This window comes from Triticum urartu, chromosome 3 (genome assembly GCF_003073215.2).
Source record: "Triticum urartu cultivar G1812 chromosome 3, Tu2.1, whole genome shotgun sequence".
Lineage (NCBI taxonomy): Eukaryota > Viridiplantae > Streptophyta > Magnoliopsida > Poales > Poaceae > Triticum > Triticum urartu.
Genome location: NC_053024.1, coordinates 403,957,177 through 403,983,602, shown reverse-complemented (window position 1 = coordinate 403,983,602; position 26,426 = coordinate 403,957,177).

Genomic DNA, 26,426 nt, shown 5'->3' with positions numbered 1-26,426 from the left:
TAAAAGAGATTTTCAATGTCGGTGAAACTCAGGTATTCCAGAACTGCAACGATAAAATTGTGACGACAACACCTTGGAGCTCAACTCCCCGGGACACTGCCACAACCCCTAAATGTCAGGAGGCACCAAGAACAATGTTCTCGTCAAAAAACCATCGGAATGATTCCAAGATACCCGCGTGATCCTAAATTTTTTTAGTGAAATTTGAGAAGAGAAGAGTCAAAACTCTAGGTCACAATGCCTCACCAGAGCGACGAAGGGAATGAGGAGTAAAAAGAATCCTACTCTCTATATATAAATCCTAAAAGACTCAAAACATTTTTCTAGACTTAGCACGCCAACGATTCGATCAAGCAGGGGGCTCCTAAGTCGGGGAAGGCTCTGATTACCAACTTGTAACACCCACGATGCGGCTATATCTCCCATGTGTCGGTGATGACTTAGAGGCATAACCGCATTGTAGGCAATGTTGCAAGAGGGGTAATCTTTACACATCCCATGTACTGAATAAGAAAAGAGGTACATAGTTGGCTTACAATCACCATGTCACACAATGCATAAATATATCATTACAATCATCCAGATACAATCAAGGTCCGACTACGGAACCAAAATAAAGACAACCCCAAATGCATAATGTCCCCGATCGCCCCAACTGGGCTCCACTATTGATCGTCTAGAAAGGAAATATAGTATCGTCCTGAGTCCTCATCGAACTCCCACTTGAGCTCAGTCGCATCTCCTAGAACGGTATCATCGGTACCTGCATCTGGTTTTGAAGTAATCTGCGAGTCACGGGGACTCAACAATCCCACACCCTCGCGATCAAGACTATTTAAGCTTATAGGTAGGGAAAAGGTATGAGGTGGAGTTGCAGCAAGCACTAGCATATATGGTGGCTAACATACGCAAATGAGAGCGAGAAGAGAAGGCAAGGCATGGTCGAGAAACTAAGATCAAGAAGTGATCCTAGAACAACCTACGTTCAAGCATAACACGAGACCGTGTTCTCTTCCCGGACTCCGCCAAAAAGAGACCATCATGGCTACACACGCTGTTGATTCATTTTAATTAAGTTAAGTTTCAGGTTTTCTACAACCGGGCATTAACAAATTCCCATCTACCCATAACCACGGGCACAGCTTTCGAAAGTTCAAATCCCTGCATGGGTGCCCAACTTAGCCCATCACAAGCTCACACGGTCAACGAAGGATATTCCTTCTCCCAAGACAACCCGATCAGACTCAGAATCCCGGTTACAAGACATCTCGACAATGGTAAAACTAAACCAGCAAAGCCGCCCGAATGTGCCGACAAATCCCGATAGGAGCTGCACATATCTCGTTCTCAGGGCACACTCGGATGAGACATCCTACGAGTAAAACCAACCCTCAAGTTGCCCCGAGGTGGCCCCGCAGTCTACTCGGTTCAGACCAACACTCAGAGGAGCACTGGCCAGGGGGGGTTTAAAATAAAGATGACCCTTGAGTCCGCGGAACCCAAGGGAAAAAGAGGCTAGGTGGCGAATGGTAAAACCAAGGTTGGGCCTTGCTATAGGAGTTTTATTCAAGGCGAACTGTCAAGGGGTTCCCATTATAACCCAACCGTGTAAGGAACGCAAAATCAAGGAACATAACACCGGTATGAGGAAACTAGGGCGGCAAGAGTGGAACAAAACACCAGACATAAGTCCGAGCCTTCCACCATTTACCAAGAATATAGATGCATTAATTAAATAGGAGATATTGTGATATCCCAACGATAACCATGTTCCAACATGGAACAAACTCCAATCTTCCCCTGCAACTAACAACGCTATAAGAGGGGCTGAGCAAAGCGGTAACATAGCCAAACAACGGTTTGCTAGGACAAGGTGGGTTAGAGGTTTGACATGGCAATATGGGAGGCATGATAAAGCATGTGGTAGGTATCATAGCATAGGCATAGCAATAGAGAGAGCATCTAGCAAGCAAAGATAGAAGTGATTTCGAGGGTATGGTCATCTTGCCTGCAAAGTTCTCCGAGTTGACGTAAGCTTGATCCTCGTAAACATTCTCAACGGGTTCCTCATTCACGTACTCGTCTCCCGGCTCTAGCCAAAGCAAGAACACAAGCAAAGGGAGACACAATCAACCACGGTGCAATGCACAAGCAACATGATACAAAACATGGCATGATATGCGGGATGTGATATGCAATGCATATGCATGCTTCGGAAAGGAAAGATTGAACCAGGCCTCAACTTGGCAAACCAAGAGTTCCACAGGAGAGATGGGTTGATTTTGGTCGAAATCGATATAAAGATCACTGGAATCGGATGCACGGTTTGCAAATGGCAAGCAAAACAATAATGGCACGAAACTGTGATTAACAGCACGAGGCCATCTAAATGCATCAAGAACGATAAGCTACTACACTCTAACATAGCAACAAATCACATGGAAGTGATCCACTCAAGATTCTTGACAAAAGATGAACACTGAGCTACCGCTAATTCACTCAATAGCATGTTCAAACAAGCATGGCAAAAGTGCAAAAGATATCTGGTTCACAGACTTAGTGAAATTAATATGTCAGGAATTCACCTCAGGAAGCAATGTTTAGAGCAAGATAACAAAATGCTACAGGAACATATCATGTCAAAGCAAAGCATGGCATGAAGCTACTCAAAGCGTACAACAAAAGTCCCCTACTAACCATAAGCCAAAAGGGATCAGAAAATACAATGGAAACCATGTGAACATAGCAAGTTTCGTTAACAAATTCAGACTTAGCAGAAAACTGGAACATGGCGAAACAGATTCACATAGGCATGTTTACGAGCTCGATGCACTCACCACAAAGCACTGCATGACAAACTAAGCATACACCCAGCAAGTAGACATGATAAATAAGCTAACCATGGCAAGAACAACCTCATAGCATGCATGGATCAACTACAACAACCTCGGCAAAATTGATTAACAAGTAAACAATCTGCCAGGAACATTTTATAGCAAAATTAGAGCAATATTGAGTCATGCTAGGGTGCTCCATAATTTCAAACAAAGACATGGATGGATAGAGCATAACAATATCGCAAAATCACCCTTAGTGAACATGCTCAAAAGAGGCATGGATCCCTCTGTAGCAACATGAATACATGGCATAAAAATATTATCAGGGAAAAGACTTAGAAGATTTCTAAGTCCCTGAAATCAGCAACATCATGAGAGCAACTTTGCATGCTTGTGCTAGTCACCACAAAGATCACAAAAATACATGGCATACACCCCTGTAAAGACGACATGGCATACTTCAAAACACATGTAGGACTCAAGTTCATAGGAAGCACACATTAAACATGGCAAAAATGACAAATGTCCAAATTCTGATAAGAATCTGAAACTAACATTACATAGCACTCTTGCAACAGCATTTAGGGCATCAATATGAACTCAAATGAACATGGTGCAATGGAATGAAATGAAGTACACATCCAGATGAACAATTTGATATGGTATATGCCCAAAACGGAGCCACGGATGCAAAGTTATGATGCGATGAAGTATGCTAAAAATTATTGGGACTTAGAGAAGAAATTAGGTCAACCCTAATATTTCCAGATCTGGATTGGGCACGCGGATCGAGGCAGATCTCGAGCTCGCCGGAGTCGGCTTCGGAGCTCGAGGAAGAGGGGTCGGCGAGGTCGCCAGAGCGGGGAGCGTTGGCTCCGGCCACTGGCGTCGTCGTGGCGGCACGAGGGCGGCGGCCGCGGGGTTGTCGGAGGGCATCGGGCGGTGGAGCTGTGGAGGCGGCGGTCACCGGCGTCGAGGCGGAGCGGGGCGGCGCGGGTGGTGAGGAGGCGGCGTGAGGCAGCGGCTGACGCGGGCGGCAGGGCGCGCGCGCGGTCTCGGAGAGGGCCTGTCATGGGTCCGGACGGGCCGGCGATGTGGGGCGCACGGTGGACGAGTGGGGAGGCCACACGTGGCGGCGGCGGGATCTGTCCGGCGGCGGGCGGACGCGTCCGGCCACGCGGAGGGGAGAGGGAGCTAGGGTTAGGGTAGAATGGATCCGGGATTTTTTGTGGAGGTGCCTTTTTATACATAGGGAAGCTAGGAGGCTCCAAATTGAGCATGGTTTTCGGCCACGCGATCGTGATCGAGCGACCGAGATGATGGAGGGGTTTAGGTGGGTTTTGGGCCACTTTGGAGAGGTGTTGGGTTGCAACACACACGAGGCCTTTACTGTCCCTCGTTAACCGTTGGAGTATCAAACGAAGTCCAAATGGTACAAAACTTGACAGGTGGTCTACCGGTAGTAAACCAAGGCCTCTTGGCAAGTCTCGGTCCAATCCGAGAACGTTTAACACCCGCACACGACAAGAGGTAAAAGGGGACACCGGATGACATAGGAGCGCCGGAATGCAAAACAGACAACGGGAAAAATGCTCGGATGATTGAGACAAACACGTATGCAAATGCGATGCACATGATGACATGATAAGAGATGCAAGACAAAGACAAAAGCAATACGACGACAAAACCCAACAACGAGGAAATATCATAACTTAGTGCCGGAAATGGCAAGAGTTGGAATACAAATATGGCAAGTTACATATGGGGCGTTACACGTAGGTCGTATGTGCATCCCCGAGCTGTTGTTTCTCTGCTTTTATGGTGAGGTGGTGCGGGCTGGTGTTTTGCTTGAGTTTCCGTTCTGTCTCGGCCACGTGGTGGTTTATCGGGTCCGTCAGCCGCATTACGCATAGGTGGTATGGGCTCCAATGCCTCATCGTTGAATTGGGGTAGCAGCTTGCACTTCGGGTAACTCTTTTTTGGTTGCTCAAGGCCATATTCTTCGGCTGCCAGGACATTAGTCCATCTGTCGTTCAGCAGGTCTTGGTCAGCTTGAAGCTTCTGCTGTTTCTCTGTTAGGCTTCTAGCTATGGCTATTAGCCGGCGCTTGAAGCGCTCTTGTTCGAGGGGTTCATCTGGCACGATAAAATCTTCGTCACCGAGGCTTACGTCGTCTTTGGAGAGTGGCAGATAGTTGTTGTCCTTCGAGTCGTTGTTCCCTGTTTGTTCATCAGGGTCAACTTGCCCGTCCTCCCGATCATCCTGTTCGGATGTTGGTTCGATGGGGTCTTCTTGGTCTTCGGCGTTCTCTAGAGTATCATTGTCTTCGGTGCCGGTATTGTTGTTCTTGCCACAACGTGATTTAGAGCGGTGCCACTGACGTTGATGTTTTGGCTGTATCTCTGGAGGTTCATCCTCGACTGGGTTTTTCTCATCATCGTCGTCACAGTTTTTAGGTGTATCCACCATGTATACATCATACGAGGAGGTGGCCGTCCAACATTCGCTGACCGGCGGGTTTTGGGCATGCTCCTCTCCGGCATCGTCGTCCATACCGTCGATGTCGTCGGAGACATAATCAAGCATGTCTGTTAGGTCCTCGACAGTGGCTATGAAGTGGGTGGTGGGTGGGAAGTAAAATTCCCTATTTCCAGCCCCTAGTCCGGGCTGGGCGTGATTCAGAAGTGGTTCCTCTGTGATGATGAGGGATCGCATTTGGTCCAATGCCTCATTTAAGAGCGGGGTTTGGACAGGGTCGGAAGTTTCTGGGCCGAGCTCGCATGACGCGGGCCTCTAGGGTTCAGAAGTAGTATCCAGAGAAGAGTCCAGCCTTGCAATGATTGCCGGAGACGCTATTCTCTCGGTGTTGAGCTTTATGGCCGCAGAGAGTCCGGCGGGCTCTAGACTCCCTTCTTCGGACCGGATGATGCGCTCCGGATCTAAGGCCAAAGCAGTGGTTGGGGCCGCGAACCCTCGGAAGATCAAGTCTCCTCAGATATCAGTGACATAGTTCAGATTTCCAAAACTATCTGGTGCGAGGGGCGTAGCTGTAAATCTGCTCCAGGTGGACAACCGAGTTGGCATGCACTGCGAAGCCGCCAAATACAAAGATCTGGTTGGGGAGAAAAATCTCCTTCGTGGCAGCGTTGTTGTAGATGATTGATGGAGCCACCGAGCATTTCGATGACGGCACAGTGGAACTCTCAATGAAAGCACCAATGTCGGTGTCAAAACTGGCAGATCTCGGGGAGGGGGTCCTGAACTGTGCATCTAAGGATCGATGGTAACAGGAGACAGGGGACGTGATGTTTACCCAGGTTCGGGCCCTCTTGATGGAGGTAATACCCTACGTCCTGCTTGATTGACTTTGATGAGTATATGGGTTACAAGAGTTGATCTACCACAAGATCATAATGGCTAAACCCTAGATGTCTAGCTTATATGATTATGATTTTGATTGCCTCTACGGACTAAACCCTTCGGTTTATATGGACACCGGAGGGGACTAGGGTTTGTACAGAGTCAGTTTACAAAGAAAGGAATCTTCATATCCCCATGCTAAGCTTGCCTTCCACGCCAAGGAGAGCCCCATCCAGACGAGGGGGAAAGTCTTTCGTCTTGTATTTCCACGGCCCATTAGTCCGGCCCATATCACATAGCTCGAATGCCCGAGGACCCCATAATCCTGGACTCCCTCAATGACCAGTAATGTTGATTACATCTTGTAGTTGATGCTAGCCGGTTTATTTGGTGGAAGATTAAATGTTTAGATCCATTATGATATTTATTACTCCTCTGATCTTGAGCTTGAATATGTTGTGTGATTAGTTACTTTTGTTCTCGAGGACATGGGAGAATTTACGTTGCAAGTAATCATGTGAACTTGATATTCGTTCGTTATTTTGATGGTATGTATGTTGTGATTCAATGAGTGGTGTTATGTGAACGTCGACTACATGACTCTTCATCATCTTTGGGCCTAAGGGAATGCATTGTGGATTATTTATTATATGATGGGTTGCTAGAGTGACAGAAGCTTAAACCCTAGTTTACGCTCTATTCTGTAAGGGGCTGATTTGGATCCATATGTTCAATGCTATGGTTAGATTTTATCTTAATTCTTCTTTCATAGTTCCGGATGCTTGCGAGGGGGGTTAATCATAAGTGGGAGTCTTGTTCAAGTAAGAACAACACCCAAGCATTGGTCCACCCACACATCAAATTATCAAACTAGTGAATGTGAATCAAACCAACATGATGAAAGTGACTAGATGAAATCCCCGTGTGTCCTCGAGAACGTTTTACTTATTATAAGAGACCGTTCTGGCCTGTCCTTTGCCACAACAGGATTGGATACCTTGCTGCACTTTTTTTACCGTTACTATTACTTGCTCATTACAAATTATGTTGCTATCAAACTACCTGTTACCGACAATTTCATTGCTTGAAAAAAATACATTGCTGAAAACGGCGTATCATTTCCTTCTGCTCCTCGTTGTGTTCGACACTCTGTTATGTCTCAAACGTATCTATAATTTATTCATGCTGTTATATTACCATTCTTGGATGTTTTACAATCATTTCACAGCAACTTTATACCATTTTTCGGGACTAACCTATTGACATAGTGCCCAGTGCCAGTTGCTATTTTTGCTTTTTTTTACATCGCAGAAAATCAATACCAAACGAAGTCCAAATGCAGTGAAACTTTTTCGACATTTTTTTGGACCAGAAGACACCCAATGGGCCAAAGAAGTACCAGAGGGGAGCTTCGAGGGGAGCACAACCCACCAGGGAGCACCTAGGGGCCAAGGCATGCCAGGTGGGTTGTGCCCACCTCGGTGGCCTCCCGCATCGCCTCTTCGCCCTATAAATTCCCTAAAATTAAAAAACCATGGAGTAACCTTAGATTAGAAGTTCCTCCGTCGCAAGCCTCTGTAGCCATGAAAAAACAATCGGGAGCCCATTCCGGCACCCTGTCGGAGGGGGAAATCATCATCGGTGGCCATCTTCATCATCCCGGCAGCCACCATGATGAGGAGAGAGTAGCCATCCTCGGGGTTGAGGGTTTGTACCAGTAGCTATGTGTTTAGTCTCTCTCTCTCATGTTCTTGATATGTCATGATCTTGATGTATCACAGGCTTTGTTAATATAGTCATATCATATGGTGTTTTCCCCTCTCTATCTTGTTGTGAATTGAGTTTTCCCTTTGAGATTTCGTTTTATCGGATTGGATACTTCTATGGATTTGATAGCACTTGATACATGTCTTGCATATGAATACCCATGGTGACAATGGGGTATTGTATTGATTCACTTGAGATATGTTTTGGCACTCAACTCGCGGATTCCCGAGGTGACATTGGGATAATCTATGCATAGGGGTTGATGCACATTCTCGTCTTTTGTTTCTCTAGTAGAAATCTTGGGGCACTCGTTGAGGTTCTTTGTGTTGGATTGAATATTTTGAATCTGAATTTTCTTTGGTGTTATTTTAGTACGAACTCTTGATAGATCAATCGGAAAGAATAACCTGGAGTTATTTTAGTACGAACTCTTGATAGATCGATCGGAAAGAATAACTTGGTGTTATTTTAGTACGAACTCTTGATAGATCAACCGGAAAGAATAACTTGGTGTTATTTTAGTACCAACTCTTGGATAGATCGATCGGGAAGAATAGCTGCAAACAATTTCTTCTTATGTTCTCCACTAGATAGGAACTTTTGAGTGATTCTTCATTTCACGTTGAGGGATGGTTATGTGATCCAATTATATTAGCATTGTTGAGAGATTGCATTAGTGAAAGTACGAACCCTAGGCCTCATTTTAAAGCATTGCAATATCATTTGTGCTCCATTTTATCAATTTCTACCTTGCTGTTTTTTATTGTTCTTATTACAAAAGTCTCAACCTAGAAGGTTAGCCCACGTTGGCATGTGAAATCTTGATAAGCTTATTAAAGGTGATCACATCCTTGGAGTTAAAGATGTGATATTTGACAAGGATAGACTTTGCAGTGCTTGTCAAGCAGGAAAATAGGTTGGAGGAAGCCATCCCATGAAAAACATCATGACCATGAGAAGACTGCTCGAGCTGATTCATATGGATCTTTTTGGTCCCAATGCCTACAAAAGTCTCGATGGTAACTCGTTCGGTTTAGTCATTGTCGATAACTTTTCAAGATTTACATGGGTGTTTTTTCTTGATGATAAATCGCAGGTCCAAAAGATCTTCAAGGACTTCGCTAGGAAGGCCCAAAGTCAATTTGAAGTGAAGATCAAGAAGGTTCACAGCGACAATGGAACGGAGTTCAAGAACGCCAATGTGGACACCTTTCTTGACAAATAATGGATTTCACATGAGTTCTCGGCTACATACGCACCTCAACAAAATGGAGTTGTTGAGAGGAAGAACCATATTCTTATTGAGATGGAAATAATGATGCTTGATGAGTACAAGACGCCAAAACACTTTTGGGAAGAAGCGGTTGAGACAGCTTGTCATGCAACAAATTGTCTATATCTTCACAAGCTACTCGGCAAGACAACATCTGAGCTTCTCACCAGTAACAAACTCCAAGTTGGATACTTTCGAGTATTCAGCTCAAAGTGCTACATTCTTGATAAGCATCGTCGTTCAAAATTTGCTCCTAAATCCCATGAAGATTTCCTACTCGGTTATGGCCCAAACTCTAACACTTACCGTGTCTACAAAAATTTCACCAAAAAGGTTGAAGAGACGGTAGATGTGAAGTTTGATGAATCTAACAGCTCTCAAGTAGAGCAATTGCCAATTGATGTAGGAGACAAAGACCCTTCAAAAGCAATACAAGACTTGTCTATTGGCAAGATTCGCCCAATGGAGGTGAAGGAGAGTACCTCGTCCATTCAAGTGGAAGCCTCTACCTAACGACAAGGTGAACCACGAGTTGGCTTGGAGGCATCCACAAGTGGGACATGCCAAGATGGAGAAAACGAGGAAGTACACCAAGATGAACCTCATCAACCTCCCTCTCCACATCCACAAGAGAACAACAACACCAACAATGAAGAAGGCCTAGAGGAAGAACAAGATGATGAGGATGTTCTGCCTCGACCCAAACAAAATCTCTCACGAGTTAGAGCAAGAGTTTCAAGAGATCATCCTGTCGAACAAATCTTTGATGATATTCAAACCAAGAGAATTACTCTCTCTAAAACTCGTTTGGCTATTTTTTGTGAACATTATTCATTCATCTCTAGTATTGAACCTATGAAGGTTTAAGAAGCTCTTGATGATGCGGATTGGGTGAACGCCATGTACGAAGAGCTACACAACTTCGAGAGGAACCAAGTGTGGACATTGGTAGAAAGGCTGGACAACAACCAAAATGTCATTGGAACCAAATGGGTGTTTCGGAATAAGCAAGATGAAGATGGACAAGTTGTACACAACAAGGTCCGTCTCGTCGCCCAAGGCTACACTCAAGTTGAAGGTATGGACTATGGTGAGACATAAGCCCCCGTTGCTAGACTTGAGTCAATACGCATCTTACTTGCTTATTCCAATCACCATGATATCACATTATACCAAATGGACATTAAACAACCTCCCGGATTTGTTAATCCTAAGAAACCTAATCATGTTTACAAACTTCACAAAGCTCTTTATGTTCTTAAACAAGCTCCTAGAGCGTGGTATAAATGCTTGACCAAGTTCCTCATCGAAAAAGACTTTGAAATTGGAAATTTTGATTCTACACTTTTTACTAAAAGGGTTAATGGTGAATTATTTGTGTGCCAAATTTATGTGGATGATATCATATTTGGATCTACTAACCCTCATTTTAGTGAAAAGTTTGGAAGGCTAATGTCGCAGAAGTTTGAGATGTCTATGATGAGTGAACTCAAGTTCTTTCTTTGTTTGCAAATCAAACAAACTAAGGAGGGTACCTTTGTTTCCCAAACAAAGTATACCAAGGACTTATTCAAGAAGTTTATCATGCAAGAAAGCAAAGGTATGAAAACACCCATGCCTACCATTGGACATCTTTACTTGACTAAGGATGGCAAACCGGTTGACCAAAAGGTCTATCGCTCTATGATTGGTTCATTGTTATATCTATGTGCCTCCCGTCCCGATATTATGCTAAGTGTGTGCATGTGTGCACGATATCAAGCGGCCCCTAAGGAATGCCATCTTAAGGCTGTGAAAAGGATAGTCTGATACTTAATTCATACACCAAACATTGGAATTTGGTATCCTAAGAGGTCTTCTTTTGATCTTGTTGGCTACTCCAACTCGGACTATGCCGGTGACAAGGTTGACAGAAAGTCCACTTTGGGTACTTGTCAATTTCTTGGTAGATCTCTTGTGTCTTGGTCCTCCAAGAAACATAACTCGGTATCCTTATCCACCACCGAAGCGGAATACATTGCCGCCGGTTCATGTTGTGCTCAATTACTTTGGATGACCCAAACTCTTAAGGATTATGGGATATATGTGAAACATTGATACCTCTCCAACATATCTATAATTTATGAAGTATTCATGTTGTTATATTATCATTCATGGATGTTTTACAATCATTTTATAGCAACTTTATATCATTTTTTGGGACTAACCTATTGACCCAGTGCCAAGTGCCAGTTGTTGTTTTTACTTGTTTATTACATCACGGAAAATCAATGTCAAACGGAGTCCAAACACCGTGAAACTTTTTATAGAATTTTATGGACCAGAACACCAAGGATGGGCCAGAGTAGCACCTGGGGGGTGCCCACCTCGGTGGCCTCCCGCACCCCCTATTTACCCTATAAATTCCCAAAAATTCCAGAAACCCTTGGGGTTAACCTAGATCAGAAGTTCTGCCGCCGCAAAGCTCTGTAGCCACCGAAAACCAATCTAGAACCCGTTCCGGCACTCTGCCGGAGGGGGAAATCATCTTCGGTGGCCATCTTCATTGTCCTAGCGGCCACCACGATGAGGAGGGAGTGGTCCACCCTCGGGGTTGAGGGTTTGTACCAGTAGCTATATGTTTAATCTCTCTCTCTCTCTCTCTCGTTTTCTTGAGATGTCACGATCTTGATGTATAATGGGCTTTGCTAATATAGTCGGATCATATGGTGTTTTCCCCTCTCTATCTTGTTGTGATGAATTGAGTTTATCCCGTTGAGATTTCGTTGTTATCGGATTGAATATTTTTATGGATTTGAGAACACTTGATATATATATCTTGCATATGAATACTCGTGGTGACAATGGGGTATTATATTGATTCACTTGATATAAGTTTTGGCACTCAACTTACAGATTCCTGAGGTGACATTGGGGTAATCTACGCATAGGGGTTGATGCACTTTCTTGTCTTTGTTACTCTGGTAGAAATCTTAGGGCACTCTTTGAAGTTCTTTGTGTTGGATTGAATATTATGAATCTCAATTTGCTTTGGTGTTATTTTAGTACGAACTCTTGGTTAGATCGATCGAAAAGAATAGCGTCCTGTTATTTTAGTACGAACTCTAGGATAGATTGATCCGAAAGAATAGCTTTGAGGTGGTTTCATACCCTACAAACAATTTCGTCTTATGTTCTCCGCTAGATAGGAACTTTGGAATGATTCTTTGTTGCACGTTGAGGGACGGTTGTATGATCCAACTATATTAGCACTGTTGAGAGATTCCACTAGCGAAAGTATGGGACCCTAGGCCTCATTTTCACGCATTGCAATACCGTTTTTATGCTTGTTTACTATTTTCTACCTTACTATTTTTATTTATTCAGATTATAAAAATATATTTCTACCATTAATACTACACTTTTATCACCATCTCTTCGCCAAACTAGTGCACCTATACAATTTCCCATTGTATTGGGTGTGTTGGGGACATAAGAGATTTCTTGTATTTGGTTGAACGGTTGTTTGAGAGAGACCATCTTCATCCTACACCTCCCACGCATTGATAAACCTTAGGTCATCCACTTGAGGGAAAATTGCTACTGTCCTACAAAACTCTGCGCTTGGAGGCCCAACTCGTGTCTACTAGACATCAAGCTCTTTTCTAGCGCCGTTGCTGGGGAGGTGAGTGCATGAAGGTATATCTTTAGATCTTGCAATTAAATCTTTTAGTTTCTTGTTTTATCACTAGTTTGGTTTATAAAAGAAAACTACAAAAAATGGAATTGAGGTTGCATCATATTATTGATCATCTTTATAATATCTTTCTTGAAAATGATGGTTTCAAAAATTGTGCTCAATTATTAGAAGAAAAAGTCAATAAAATGTTTGGCACAAAATATTTGAATGATGAGCATGATTGCAATGTTGTTAGTATGAATTCTTTGAATATCCGTTATGCTAATGATATAAAAAGCTACAAGCTTGGGGATGCTATGTTTGATGAAGATGATATTTTTTGTCCCCCGAGTTTTGATGTGCAAATTTATTATGATGAAAGCATGCCTCCTATTTATGATGATTATATTGATGAAAGTAGGTTTGGAAGAGTTTCTGTCAGTGTCCTGGGAACGGGGGTCCCCAGACTTGCCTGCCTGCGGCCCACGGCGTGGCTCCACCAGCGGCCCTGTACGACCCATCTTCACCAGCAAACACTCAAGACCCTCGCGAGGGGCCGAGCCTCGCGAGGCGGACGCCGCAAGACCTCCTTGGGGGCGGCCTCACCAGGCTGGCTCACGAGGGGCGGAGAGATCAAGGCAAGGGGCACCTCGCGAGGTTCCTGTGATGCAAGCCATGACGAGCGAGGCCAGGCGGGCACCAGGCGGGCGCCAGCGCGTGCAGTGTCCTCGTTTCCTCTTTGGTGCTAAAGGGGCAGGCGCAGGCAAGGAGTCCTGAGGCATCAGGCAAAGGTTTCCATATCAGTGCAACGAGACCAAGACCAGTGGGACGGCAGGACGGAGGTCACCGTGGAGCCCAGGACGGTGTGACCACCAGAGCCTTTGGCAGGCGAAGACCACCTTTAGTCAGGATAACTTGTACTAGTTGTCTCCCTTCAAACTAGCTGTTGTGCGATCCCTTCGCACCTAATATTTGGGAAGAGAACCAGGGCCTTATAAATAGGACTAGCCACCACTGTTGGGAGGCATCTCATCCTAGACTGGATCCATTCCACCAAGGTCACCAGACAAGCTCACCAAGAACAAGAGCACCTCTCCTCGGGAGGCCATTCTTCCCATGTAACTGTTCATCCTCAGACTACAAGGCAATCCACCACACCACACTGGAGTAGGGTATTACACCACATCGGTGGCCCGAACCAGTATAAATCTTGTGTCCCTTTGTTCTGTGAGTTCGACGCGCTGAGCCTTAAGATCGCGGTGAGGGAGAGAGCAAGGGGGAGGAGAGAACTTCGTGCGCACCTAGTGTTCAAACCTCAAGGGTTTTGCCGGAACCCGAAATCCGATAGTTTCAACTTTAGGAAGTAATGATCCCACTATTTTGGAAGGTGTTGAATCTTGTTGTGATAATTATTAAAGTGGATTTGGAGCATGACTTTATTTAGTGTTGAATCCACTATTTCGGAAGAGGTTCCAATTGATTATGAGAACGAAGTTGCTATCTATGATGATTATGGTGATGACATGTATGCTATAAAGAATAATGATAACCATGAAACTTGTCATCATGATTTTAATTTTCACTCTCATGAGAGTTATTTTGTTGAGTTTGCTCCCACTACTATTGATGAGAAGAAATTTGCTTATGTGGAGAGTAACAAAATTTATATGCTTATGTATCATGAAAATGATGCTTTATGTGATGGTTATATTGTTGAATTCATTCATGATGCTACTAAAAACTATTATGAGAGGGGAATTTATGCTTTTACATATCTCAATAATACCAAGTTTCCTCTCTTTATGTTGAAAGTTTTGAAGTTGTACTTGTTTTGCCTTCCTATGCTAGTTGATTCTTGTTCCCATAAATTGTTTGCTCACAAAATCCCTATGAATAGGAAGTGGGTTAGACTTAAATGTGATTGCCATGTGATTCATGATTATCTTGTTATATTTCAATTCTTATCTTTTATGCAAGCATCATTGAAATCATCATGCCTAGCTAAAAGGCATTAAAGAAACGCGCTTGTTGGGAGACAACCCAACACTTTTCCCTACTGTTTTTGTGTGTTCACATGATTATGCTGCTGTAGTAATCATGTTTTATTGCTTTCGTTTCAATAAAGTGCCAAGTAAGACCTTTGGGATGGCTTATGGTGATAGTTGATTTGATCTTGCTGAAAACAGAAACTTTTGTGCTCGGGAGAACAATTCTCATTTTTAACAAAAGCATGATAAAATTCTGATTCCTTTTGAAGAAGATTAATAGACAAATTGCCCAGGTTTTCCTAATTTTTAATAATTTTTAGAGTAGCAGAAGTATGGTTGGAGTACAGATTACTACAGATTGTTCTGTTTCTGACATATTCTGTTTTCAATGCATAGTTTGCTTGTTTTCTAGTTTCCATGGCTTATATTGCTCAATATAAATTTTCAAAATGATACTCTATAGTCAGCATTGTGTGAGAACAATTATTAATCTTGTCTTTGACATTACCAAAAGTGAAATGGTTTGCTCTTTATCATACTAACCTATCTCACGAAGTTCCATTATGTTTTGTGTGATTGAAGTTTTCAAGTTTTGGGGTGAGATGTTGATATGAGGAGAATAAGGAGTGACAAGACCCTAAGCTTGGGGATTCCCAAGGCACCCAAAGGTAATATTCAAGGAAGATCCAAGCAACTAAGCTTGGGGATGCCCCGGAAGGCATCCCCTCTTTCGTCTCCAACATTATTGGTAACCTCACTTGGAGCTATGTTTTCATTCGTCACATGAGATGTGTTTTGCTTGGAGCATCATTTTATTTTGTTAGTATTTTCTTTCTGTTATTTATAATAATGTTTTTCATCTTTTATTTCAATAAAAGTGGCAATGATAGCCTTTGCCATGCTTATTTTGCAAGTATACATGTTGCTGTTTGAAAACAGAAAGTTTATCGATGTTGTAAAAATTCCCTAGAAAGTAAGAAATGTGATAAAATATTGAAAATCTTTCCAAAATGAGCTCTGGTAAATTTTCTACACTGTGTCAAATTTTCATAACTTTTGGAGTTAGGGAAGTATTGATACTCTTGCATTCTTTACAGACTGTACTGTTTTGGCAGATTGTTGTTATGTTTGCATTGTTTGCATATGTTTGCTTTTTTAAAGATCCTATTTGAGGATAGGAGTATTAAATATGCAGAGGCATTTATTAATCAATGTTGAATAATAATTTTAGTGATTTTCTACCGTAGAGAATTATAAGGTTTTTGCATTGGTTTATACTAACTTATCTCACGAGTTCTTGTTGAGTTTTGTGTGAATGAAGCTTTTGCGATTTAGGAGAACCGTGATATGAGAAGAATTAAGGAGAAACAAAAGCTCAAGCTTGGGGATGCCCAAGGCAGCCCAAGATAATATTCAATAAGTCTCAAGCATCTAAGCTTGGGGATGCCCCGGTAGTCATCCCACCTTTCTTCATCAACAATTATCGGTTAGTATCGGTTGATCCAAAGTTTTTGCTTCTCCACATGAGTTGTGCTATTCTTAGAATGTCATTTTATTTTCATTTTTCTTTCTGTTTTAATAAATAAGTTAGATCTGAAAGTTTTTAAATAAAATAGAGTCCTCAAATAGTTGCCAGGGAGGCTAAGTAAGCGGCATTCACATCCCGTCAACAAAGCTCTTCTCTACGGAATTGCTCTAGTGCTTCACTTATATCTTTTTGAGAACGGTGTGCTTTAGTATTTTGAAGAAATTCTCTCTTTCTTCACTTATATTAATTTGAGAGAAAGAAATATTATGATCATGATCTTCACTTATATCTTTTTGGATTATCTTGTCATTTACTCTTGTGCTTCACTTATATCCTATGAGTAAATTGTTGAATGAATTGAATATCATGAAGTTGAAATTATATCATGTCTTGTGGTATCTTCACATTGGGTTTAGAAATTGAGATCTTTTGAAGCTTGACAATCACAATATTGGTCATACAAGAAATTCCTGAATGATTACTTTAAGGAAGAGAACTTTCACATGCAAATGCACTATCATGGAAATCTTTTGTGATTGTGAGCCCCCATCAAAATATTATATGCCAAAATTGTTGACGTTGGACACGGAAGACAACATAATGGTTTATGTTTGTTCATATTCACATAGAAGTTATATTGCCATAGATCCTTCAACATGTGGTGCTTGCCCCCATCTTTTCTAGCCAAAAATTCTGCACTAAGTAGAGATACTACTTGTGCATCCAAAAACCTTTAAACCAAAATCATATTTTCAAGAGTCCACCATACCTACCTAAGGATTGAATAAGATCCTTCAAGTAAGTTGTCATCGGTGCAATAAGGCGATAAAAATTGCTTCTTAAAGTGTTAGATCATTTAGTGCAAGAGAAGATTGAGCGTTGTCCGAACTTGTGATGGCAAAGAATAAAAGCGACAGACTAAAGGTTGCTCTCATAAGGGGCAATATAACGCGACGTTCTTTTGCACTAAGGGGTTGAGCATACAAACAAATAAGCGCATGGCAACCTCTGCTTCCCGCTGCGAAGGGCCTATCTTTTACTTTTATGTATTTACTTTCATGCAAGAGTCAAAGTTTTTCTCTCTATTCCTTTTTATTTTTCTCTTTTGGCAAGCATCATGTGGTGAGGAAAGATCTAGGCACAAATATCCAGTTAGATATTGGTAGCATGAATTATTATTGTTGACATCACCCTTCAGGTGAATACGTTGGGAGGTGAAATTATAAGCCCCTATCTTTCTATGTGTCCGGTTGAAATGTTTTACTCATGTGTATGCAATGAGTGGTAGCAATCATAGAAGACTATATGATGGTTGTGTATGTTGAACTCTTACTTAGACTCTGTTAAATAAGTTGAATTCCAATTGCTTGGTGACTGAGAACATAGGTTGTTGAGTTTCAAGAGAATTCATTATTTGAACCTTAACATGTGAATTGGTTGCTGCTTTAACATGAGAAAAATTTATGAGAAAAGAATTGTTGTCATGATGCTAGGAAAAGTGATTGAAATTTTCATTGATCAAACTTGCGCACTTTGTTAGCATTCACACTTATTAAATTATTTCTTTTATCATTTACCTACTCGAGGACGAGTAGGAATTAAGCTTGGGGATGCAGATACGTCTCAAATGTATCTATAACTTATGAAGTATTCATGCTATTATATTATCATTCTTGGATGTTTTACAATCATTTTATAGCAACTTTATATCATTCTTTGGGAATAACCTATTGACCCAGTGCCAAGTGCCAATTGCTGTTTTTACTTGTTTCTTACATCACAGAAAATCAATATCAAACGGAGTCCAAACACTGCGAAACTTTTTGGAGAATTTTTATGGACCAGAATAACTAGGATGGGCCAGAGCAGCACCTAGGGGGTGCCCCGAGGGGGCACAACCCACCAGGGCACACCTGGGGGCCCAGGCGCACCTAGGTGGGTTGTGCCCACCTCGGTGGCCTCCCACACCGCCTCTTTACCTTATAAATTCCGAAAAATACCAGAAACCCTCGGGTTAACCTAGATCAGAAGTTCCGCCGCGCCAAGTCTCGGTAGCCACCAAAAACCAATCTAGACCCCGTTCCGCCGCCACAAGTCTCTGTCGGAGGGGGAAATCATCTCCGGTGGCTATCCTCATCATACCGGCGGCCACCACGATGAGTAGGGAGTAGTCCACCCTCGAGACTGAGGGTTTGTACCAGTAGCTATGTGTTTAATCTCTCTCTCTCTCTCTTGTGTTCTTGAGATGTCACGATCTTGATGTATCACGGGCTTTTCTAATATAGTCGAATCATATGGTGTTTTCCCCTCTCTATCTTGTTGTGATGAATTGAGTTTTTCCCTTTCAGATTTCGTTGTTATCGGATTGAATACTTTTATGGATTTGAGAACACTTGATATATGTCTTGCATATGAATACTTGTGGTGACAATGGGGTATCATATTGATTCACTTGATATATGTTTTGGCACTCAACTTGCGGATTCCCGAGGTGACATTGGGGTAATTTATGCATAGGGGTTGATGCACGTTCTTGTCTTTGTTTCTCTGGTAGAAATCTTGGGGCACTCTTCGAAGTTCTTTATGTTGGATTTAATATTATGAATCTGAATTTGCTTTGGTGTTATTTTAGTACGAACTCTTGGTTAGATCGGTCAAAGAGAATAGCATTGTGTTATTTTAGTACGAACTCTAGGATAGATTGATCGGAAATAATAGCTTTGAGGTGGTTTCGTACCCTACAAACAATTCTGTCTTATGTTCTCCGCTAGATAGGAACTTTGGAGTGATTCTTCATTGCACATTGAGGGACGGTTATATGGTCCAATTATATTAGCACTGTTGAGAGATTGCACTAGCGAAAAGTACGGACCCTAGGCCTCATTTTCATGCATTGCAAAACCGTTTGTGTGCCCGTTTAATATTTGCTACCTTGATATTTTTCTTTATTCAGATTATAAAAATATGTTTATACCATCAATACTACACTTTTATCACCATCTCTTCGCCGAACTAGTGCACCTATACAATTTACCATTGTATTGGGTGTGTTGGGGACACAAGAGATTTCTTGTATTTGGTTGTAGGGTTGTTCACTTGACATAGCCACTACCAGAAACCCTAATCAGTTCGGTCTCACCGATGGGATCTCGGTCTCACCGAGATGGGCTCGCAAACTCTCTTTTTGCAATTATTTTGGTCCCACCGAGATAACCAATCAGTCCCACCGAGTTTGCTTGACCAACTATCTGTCTTGCTTACTACCAAAATTGGTTCCACCGAGTTTGTGTAATCGGCCAAACCAAGTTGAGGTTTTACCCTAACCCTAGTACATCGGTCCCACCATGTTGATCATATCGGTCCCACCGAAAACTCTAACATTCACATTTTGAACCATATCGGTCTGACCGAGTTTCTCGATTCGGTCCCACCGAGTTTGGTGAGTTCTGTGTAACAGCTAGTTTTTGAGTGGAGGCTATATATACCCTTCCACCCATCCTCCATTTGTGGAGAGAGCCATCAGAACGTGCCTACACTTCCAAGCATTCATTTTCTGAAAGAGAACCACCTACTCATGTGTTGACACTAAGATATACCAATCCAACCAGAAGAATCTTGATCTCTAGCCTTGCCCAAGTTGCTTTCCACTCAAATAATCTTTCCACCAAATCCAAATCTGTGAGAGAGATTTGAGTGTTGGGGAGACTATCATTTGAAGCGCAAGAGCAAGGAGTTCATCATCAACACGCCATCTATTACCTTTTGGAGAGTGGTGTCTTCTAGATTGGTTAGGTGTCACTTGGGAGCCTCCGTCAAGATTATGGAGTTGAACTAGGGAGTTTGTAAGGGCAAGGAGACCGCCTACTTTGTGAACATCTACCCAAGTTAGGCAAGTCCTTCGTGGGAGATGGCCATGGTGGGATAGACAAGGTTGCTTCTTCGTGGACCCTTCCTGGGTGGAGCCCTCCATGGAGTCGCGCAACCATTACCCTTTCTTGGGTTGAAGTCTCCATCAACATGGATGTACGATAGCACCACCTATCAGAACCACGCCAAAAATCTCCGTGTCTCCAATTGCATTTTCACACTCCAATCCCATCCCTTTACTTTCTTGCAACTTGCATGCTTTACTTTCTGTTGCTCATATACTCTTGCCATGCTTACTTGAAATGTATTGTGAATGTTTAAACTTGTGCTAAAACTCCACCTTAACTTAAATAAATTAAAAACTGCTACTTTTCTTTGTTGAGGGTCTAATCACCCCCTCCTCTAGACACCTCTTGTCAATCCTACAATTGGTATCAGAGCATTGGTCTCCATTTCTTTGGTTTAATCACCATTGGAGGAAGATGGACGAGTCTACGTTGGGTAGTCCTAGACGTAGAGTGCCTATGCTTGATGGAGAGTTCTTTCATGAGTTGAAAATGAGATGCCTGAGATGAAGGAAATATGCCCTAGAGGCAATAATAAAGTTGTTATTTATATTAACTTATATCATGATAAATGTTTATTATTGATGCTAGAATTGTATTAACCGGAAATTAGTACATGTGTGAATACATAGACAAAGCAGTGTGTCCCTAGTATGCCTCTACTTGACTAGCTCATTGATCAAAGATGGTTAAGTTTCCTGACCATAGACATGTGTTGTCATTTGATGAACAGGATCACATCATTAGAGAATGATGTGATGGGCAAGACCCATCCATTAGCTTAGCATTATGATTTTTTAGTTTTATTGCTATTACTTTCTTCATGACTTATACATGTTCCTCTTACTATGAGATTATGCAACTCCCGAATACCTGAGGAACACCTTGTGTGCTATCAAACGTCACAACGTAACTGGGTGATTATAAAGATGCTCTACAGGTGTCACCGATGGTGTTTGTTGAGTTGGCATATATCAAGATTAGGATTTGTCACTCCGTGTATCGGAGAGGTATCTCTGGGCCCTCTCGGTAATGCACATCACTATAAGCCTTGCAATCAATGTGACTAATGAGTTAGTTCCGGGATGATGCATTACAGAACGAGTAAAGAGACTTGCTGATAACGAGATTGAACAAGGTATGATGATACCAACGATCGAATCTCGGGCAAGTAACAGACCGATGACAAAGGGAACCACGTATGCTGTTATGGGGTTTGACCGATAAAGATCTTCGTAGATGTAGCAACCCGATCCCAATGGACCGTAGTCTCTGTGCTTAAGTGTCATCCCTGGATCGGTATTGCTGACACACACAGTACTCATGGATTTATAACAGAGTTCAATCACACACTTATTACATCGAGTGTCTCATAAAGAGTACTTATTACAATAATATGGTTGAAGGCCATCTAAATAAGATAACTGCGGAACCTACGAAGATAAATGAGTCCATCCAACTCCACGGCAAAATTGAGTGCATGACAACGACCTATCGCACCTTACTCTTCATCTGAATATTTTGCAACATGATACGTTATAGCCATGTAGGTCAGCACATGGAATATGCTGGCAAGATAACACCATAGAGCAATGAACAAATAACAACTATCACTACATGCATATTTGGCTGGTGGAGGCTCTACGGTTATCATTTACATAAAGCTAATTTTTCCCTACAACAAAGGAATATATTTTATTTAACTACAAATTTTATGTCATCATTGAGAAGATTCCTCCAACTCAATCCCAAAATAGTAATTAATAACCCAACAAATTCATTAAGTAAAGTGATGAGAACAATCAATAATTAAAATACCAGATACTCAAGATGTCCATAACCGGGGACACGGCTAACCATGATTAGTTTATACACTCTGCAGATGTTTGCGCACTTCTCCCCACAAGACTCGACCACATCCATGATCGGATGATCGAGACATAGTCTTTCTGAATCATTAACTCTTTACTCTGGGTAGACAGTACCACCTATTTTCCCCTACATCTGCTAGCCTACCACTGAAAGAGGTCACACAACTTACTCAACTATGCCAGATCCCATAATGTCTTGTGGCTGCACACGGAAGTTTCTAAGCATGAATAATATTATGATCCCTTTGAGCCGGGGTGGCATTCCATAGGATGATCACACGGGTACTCCGGGATATCCTAGGACAACACTGGATTGTTCTAGGTGCTCACAACCAATCCACCCAGATGTGTATTAAAGTAGCCACCTTAAGTTTCCCTTAGTTAAATATTAACTCTCAGATCTTGCATGAATCTCACATACCAATCCACGTCTACTAGCATACCAATGCGGTATAAGCATAACGTTTATTACCTGGGGTTTGATATAAGACAATAGGTTCCTACCTCATCAACTACTTCCCAATACCCACATGTTATAAAAACCTACTCATGCAATGTTTGAGGGTTGAAACTAATGCATAAAAACTTGGTAATAAAGGGGTATGATCAAAGTGTTACTTGCCTTGCTGACGATCGGAAACCCTAGAGATTCGTAGTAGCAAGCCTCGCACTCCGAAAACTCTATCATGAACAAACAATAGCATACATAAGCACTAAAGCATAGGATGCAAAGGTAAAACCGAAAGAAAGATCTCAACATAAAGTTCAAGTGAAGAGCTTCAATTTGCAAAAAGAATCAATTGAATCGGAGATACGAAACTCAAACTACGATCAAAAGAAGTTCAAACTCAAATCTGCTTGAAACCAAATTGTAAATTTTCAACAGCACGTTCAAGTTGTTTATCTGGACAGAGGGAAACAAGACGAAGATTTTGGCGTTGGTTTCACCGGATTTGGATAAACGAGCAAAAGGTAGTGAGAGTTTAAAGATCAGGGACTAATCTGTGATGAAAATAATTATGGATAGATCCCCGGTCGAAAATTAAACTAAAAAGAAAAATCTATCGGATGAACGTCCGCTAATAGACACTGACGAATGAATTTGTTCGTTAAAAGAACCAAACGAGCGAACGCTCACTAAATAACTTGAGCTAAATAATAAACCAATCTAAAATATAAAACCAAAATAAATAAAAAACCAGGCGGGTTAGCGGTTTATGCTGGTTCGCCAAAAAACCGGCGGCGGCAGCAACTCCCGCGAGCGGGATGGTGTGGCAGCGGCGGTAGGGCGGTGGCTAGCAACGCGGCGGCGACGCGAGGCGGCGTCGCGGGGAGGCGGGAGGTGGTGCGAGGCGGTGCGGCGCGGCAATGGCGGCGGCGGCTTGTGGCGGCGAGCGGCGGCGGCGGTGGCTTGGGGTGGCGGGGCGGCACGGTTTGGGGAGGAGTGGGGCGGCGGGTTGGGCGTCTATATAAAGGGGGGTGGCCGACTTGGGAAAGGGGGCGATGGCGAGGCGGCGGCGGCTCAGACTCCGCCAGAATCCGGCTCGGGCACGATGGGGAAGGCGGCAGCGCGAGCGGGCCGGCTGGGCCTTCGGCCTAGTTCGGTCCGGCGAAAAAAATATATTTTTAAATAATTTAGCCGCAGAGAAAAATCTAAAATAAAATAAATAAAATAAATAAAAATCCTAAAATTCCAAAAATATTTTTCACGGTCCTCTCCTAATATTTAGGACAACGTGAACATATTTCTAGGATAAAATGCAATTTTTCCCTAATTTAACCGAATACATCTCAAACAAAATTCAAAAAAATATATTTTTATTCGAAACTAAATTTCCATTATTTCCTCGATCTTTTTAAGAAGTCATATTATCTTCTCTCATTATTTTATTTATTTTGAAATAATTGGAAAAAATAACTTCAAATAAAATCACCTTGACCCAAATTACCAAATTTTGAGAATTCAAAAATGGAATTTTATGAAAACCTCAAACTCTCTCAAATGGTCCTTGAGTTGCTTAAGGTCTCTTGGATCAAAATGTCCAAATAAATCAAATTAAAATGCAAAGAAATCATGGATGCATATGATGACCTAATGATTAACATCCAAATTGAAAATTTGGATGTTACAAACCTACCCCCCTTAAGATGAATCTCACCCTCAAGATTCGGGTTGGCTAGCAAATAGGTGTGGGTGGTCTTTCCGTAGGTCTTCTTCTCACTCCCAGGTGGCTTCTTCCTCGGTATGGTGGCTCCACTGAACTTTGCAAAACTGGATGACCTTGCTGCGTGTAACTCGTCTGGCAAACTCGATAATCTTAACGGGTTTCTCCTCGTAGGTCAGGTCACTCTCCAACTGTATTGCTTCCAGGGGCACTGTATCTCTCAGAGGAATATCGGCCATCTCTGCATGGCATTTCTTTAACTGGGAAATGTGAAATACATCATGAACTCCTGACAAACCTTCGGGTAACTCCAATTTGCAGGCAACTTCTCCCATACATTCCAAAACTCGGTATGGTCCTGCAAATCGTGGGGCTAATTTTCCTTTGACTCCTCAAAGTGGTGACACACGAAGATATTCTCTGTCTCCGACTTCATAGGATACCTCCTTGCGTTTAGTATCTGCATAACTCTTCTGTCTTGTCGACGTTCTGGGAACGGGGGTCCCCAGACTTTCCTGCCTGCGGCCTGCGGTGTGGCTCAAAGGGGGGCCCAGCACGGCCCATCTTCATCAACACAGACCCAAGACCCTCGCGAGGGGCCAAGCCTCGCGGGGTGGACGACGTGGAGTTCCTCAGGCACGGCCTCACCAGGCTGGCTCGCGAGGAGGTGGAGAGATCAAGGCGGGGTACCTCATGAGGTGCCCGTGACGCAAGCCATGACGACCAAGGGTGCCAGGCGGGCGCCAGCCCGCGCAGTGTCCTCCTTTCCCCTTTGGTGCAAAGGGGGCAAGCGCAGCCGCGAAGTACTGAGGCGTCAGGCAAAGGTTGCCATTTCAGTGCAACAAGACCAAGACCAGGAGGACTGCAAGACGGAGGTCATCGTGGAGCCCAAGACGGCGTCACCACCAGAGCTTTGTGCAGGCGAAGACTACTTTTGTCAGGATAGCTGGTGCTAGCTGTCCCCCTTCAAATTAGCCCGCCATTGTTGGCTCCCTTCCCGCTCGATATTTGGGAAGAGGACCAGGGCCTCTATAAATAGGACCAGCCACCCAAAGGGTAGGGGGGTGGCAGGTGGAGGACGAAGAAGAGAAGATGGAATCAGAGAGAAGATCGATCAGAGAGAGAGAGAGAGAGAGAAGGCTGATTGAACTCCTCCCAGCAGTTCATCCCCCCAGCAAAGAACAGACCCTCGCGAGGCTATTCTTCTTTGTATTGCTCATCATCATCAGCCCAAGAGGCAATCCACCACACTACACACTGGAGTAGGGTATTACACCACAACGGTGGCCCAAACCAGTATAAACCCTGTGTCTCTTGTGTTGTTCTTTCCATAGCTTAGATCTTAGCGAGGCGGAGGGGTGCAGGTAGGTAGAAGGCGAAATCTCCGCGCGCACCCCAGTGTTCGAACCTCAAGGGTCTGCCGGAACCCGAAATCCGACATTTGGCGCGCCAGGTAGGGGTGCGCCGAAATTCGTCTTCCACCACCCCGTTCTCCTTCGACCATCGCGCCCATGTCTGACGCTCGTCGGGCCCGCGCCGAGCACCGGGCCGCTCTTGCTTCACGCGTTGCCCAGACGGCTCCTGTCGGCGGGCGTCCTTGTCGTTCCCCGTCACCTGCCGTCAACACCGCCACTGGCCCGGCAGCGGATGAGCAGCAAGCATCGTCTCAGCATCCGTCCGTGCGGCAAGACGGGCGCACCGCTACTCCCTTGCTCACCCCAGCTGGTTCTTCGTCCCGCGCGCTCCGCGCACCCATGGAGGCTCGAGCTGCGCTCATCGCGGCAAACGAGCTCCTGCGCTACCGTCCCGTCGATGACGTCTACGAAGAATGGCTCGACCGCGTCGCCGAGCTCATCCGCGCCGCAGGGGGCTCCCCTGCGCCGTCCGTTCCGCTGCACCACACCCCGCCCCGCGCGGGCGACGAAGCTCCCACGGCGCCCCGGCTGCCTCCTCCTCAAGAAGGCGCCATGGCTCCAAGGCACGTGGCCCCTGGGCGGAACACGCTCCGTCAGGTGCCAGCGCGACAAGAGCAGAGCTGCCAAGAAGT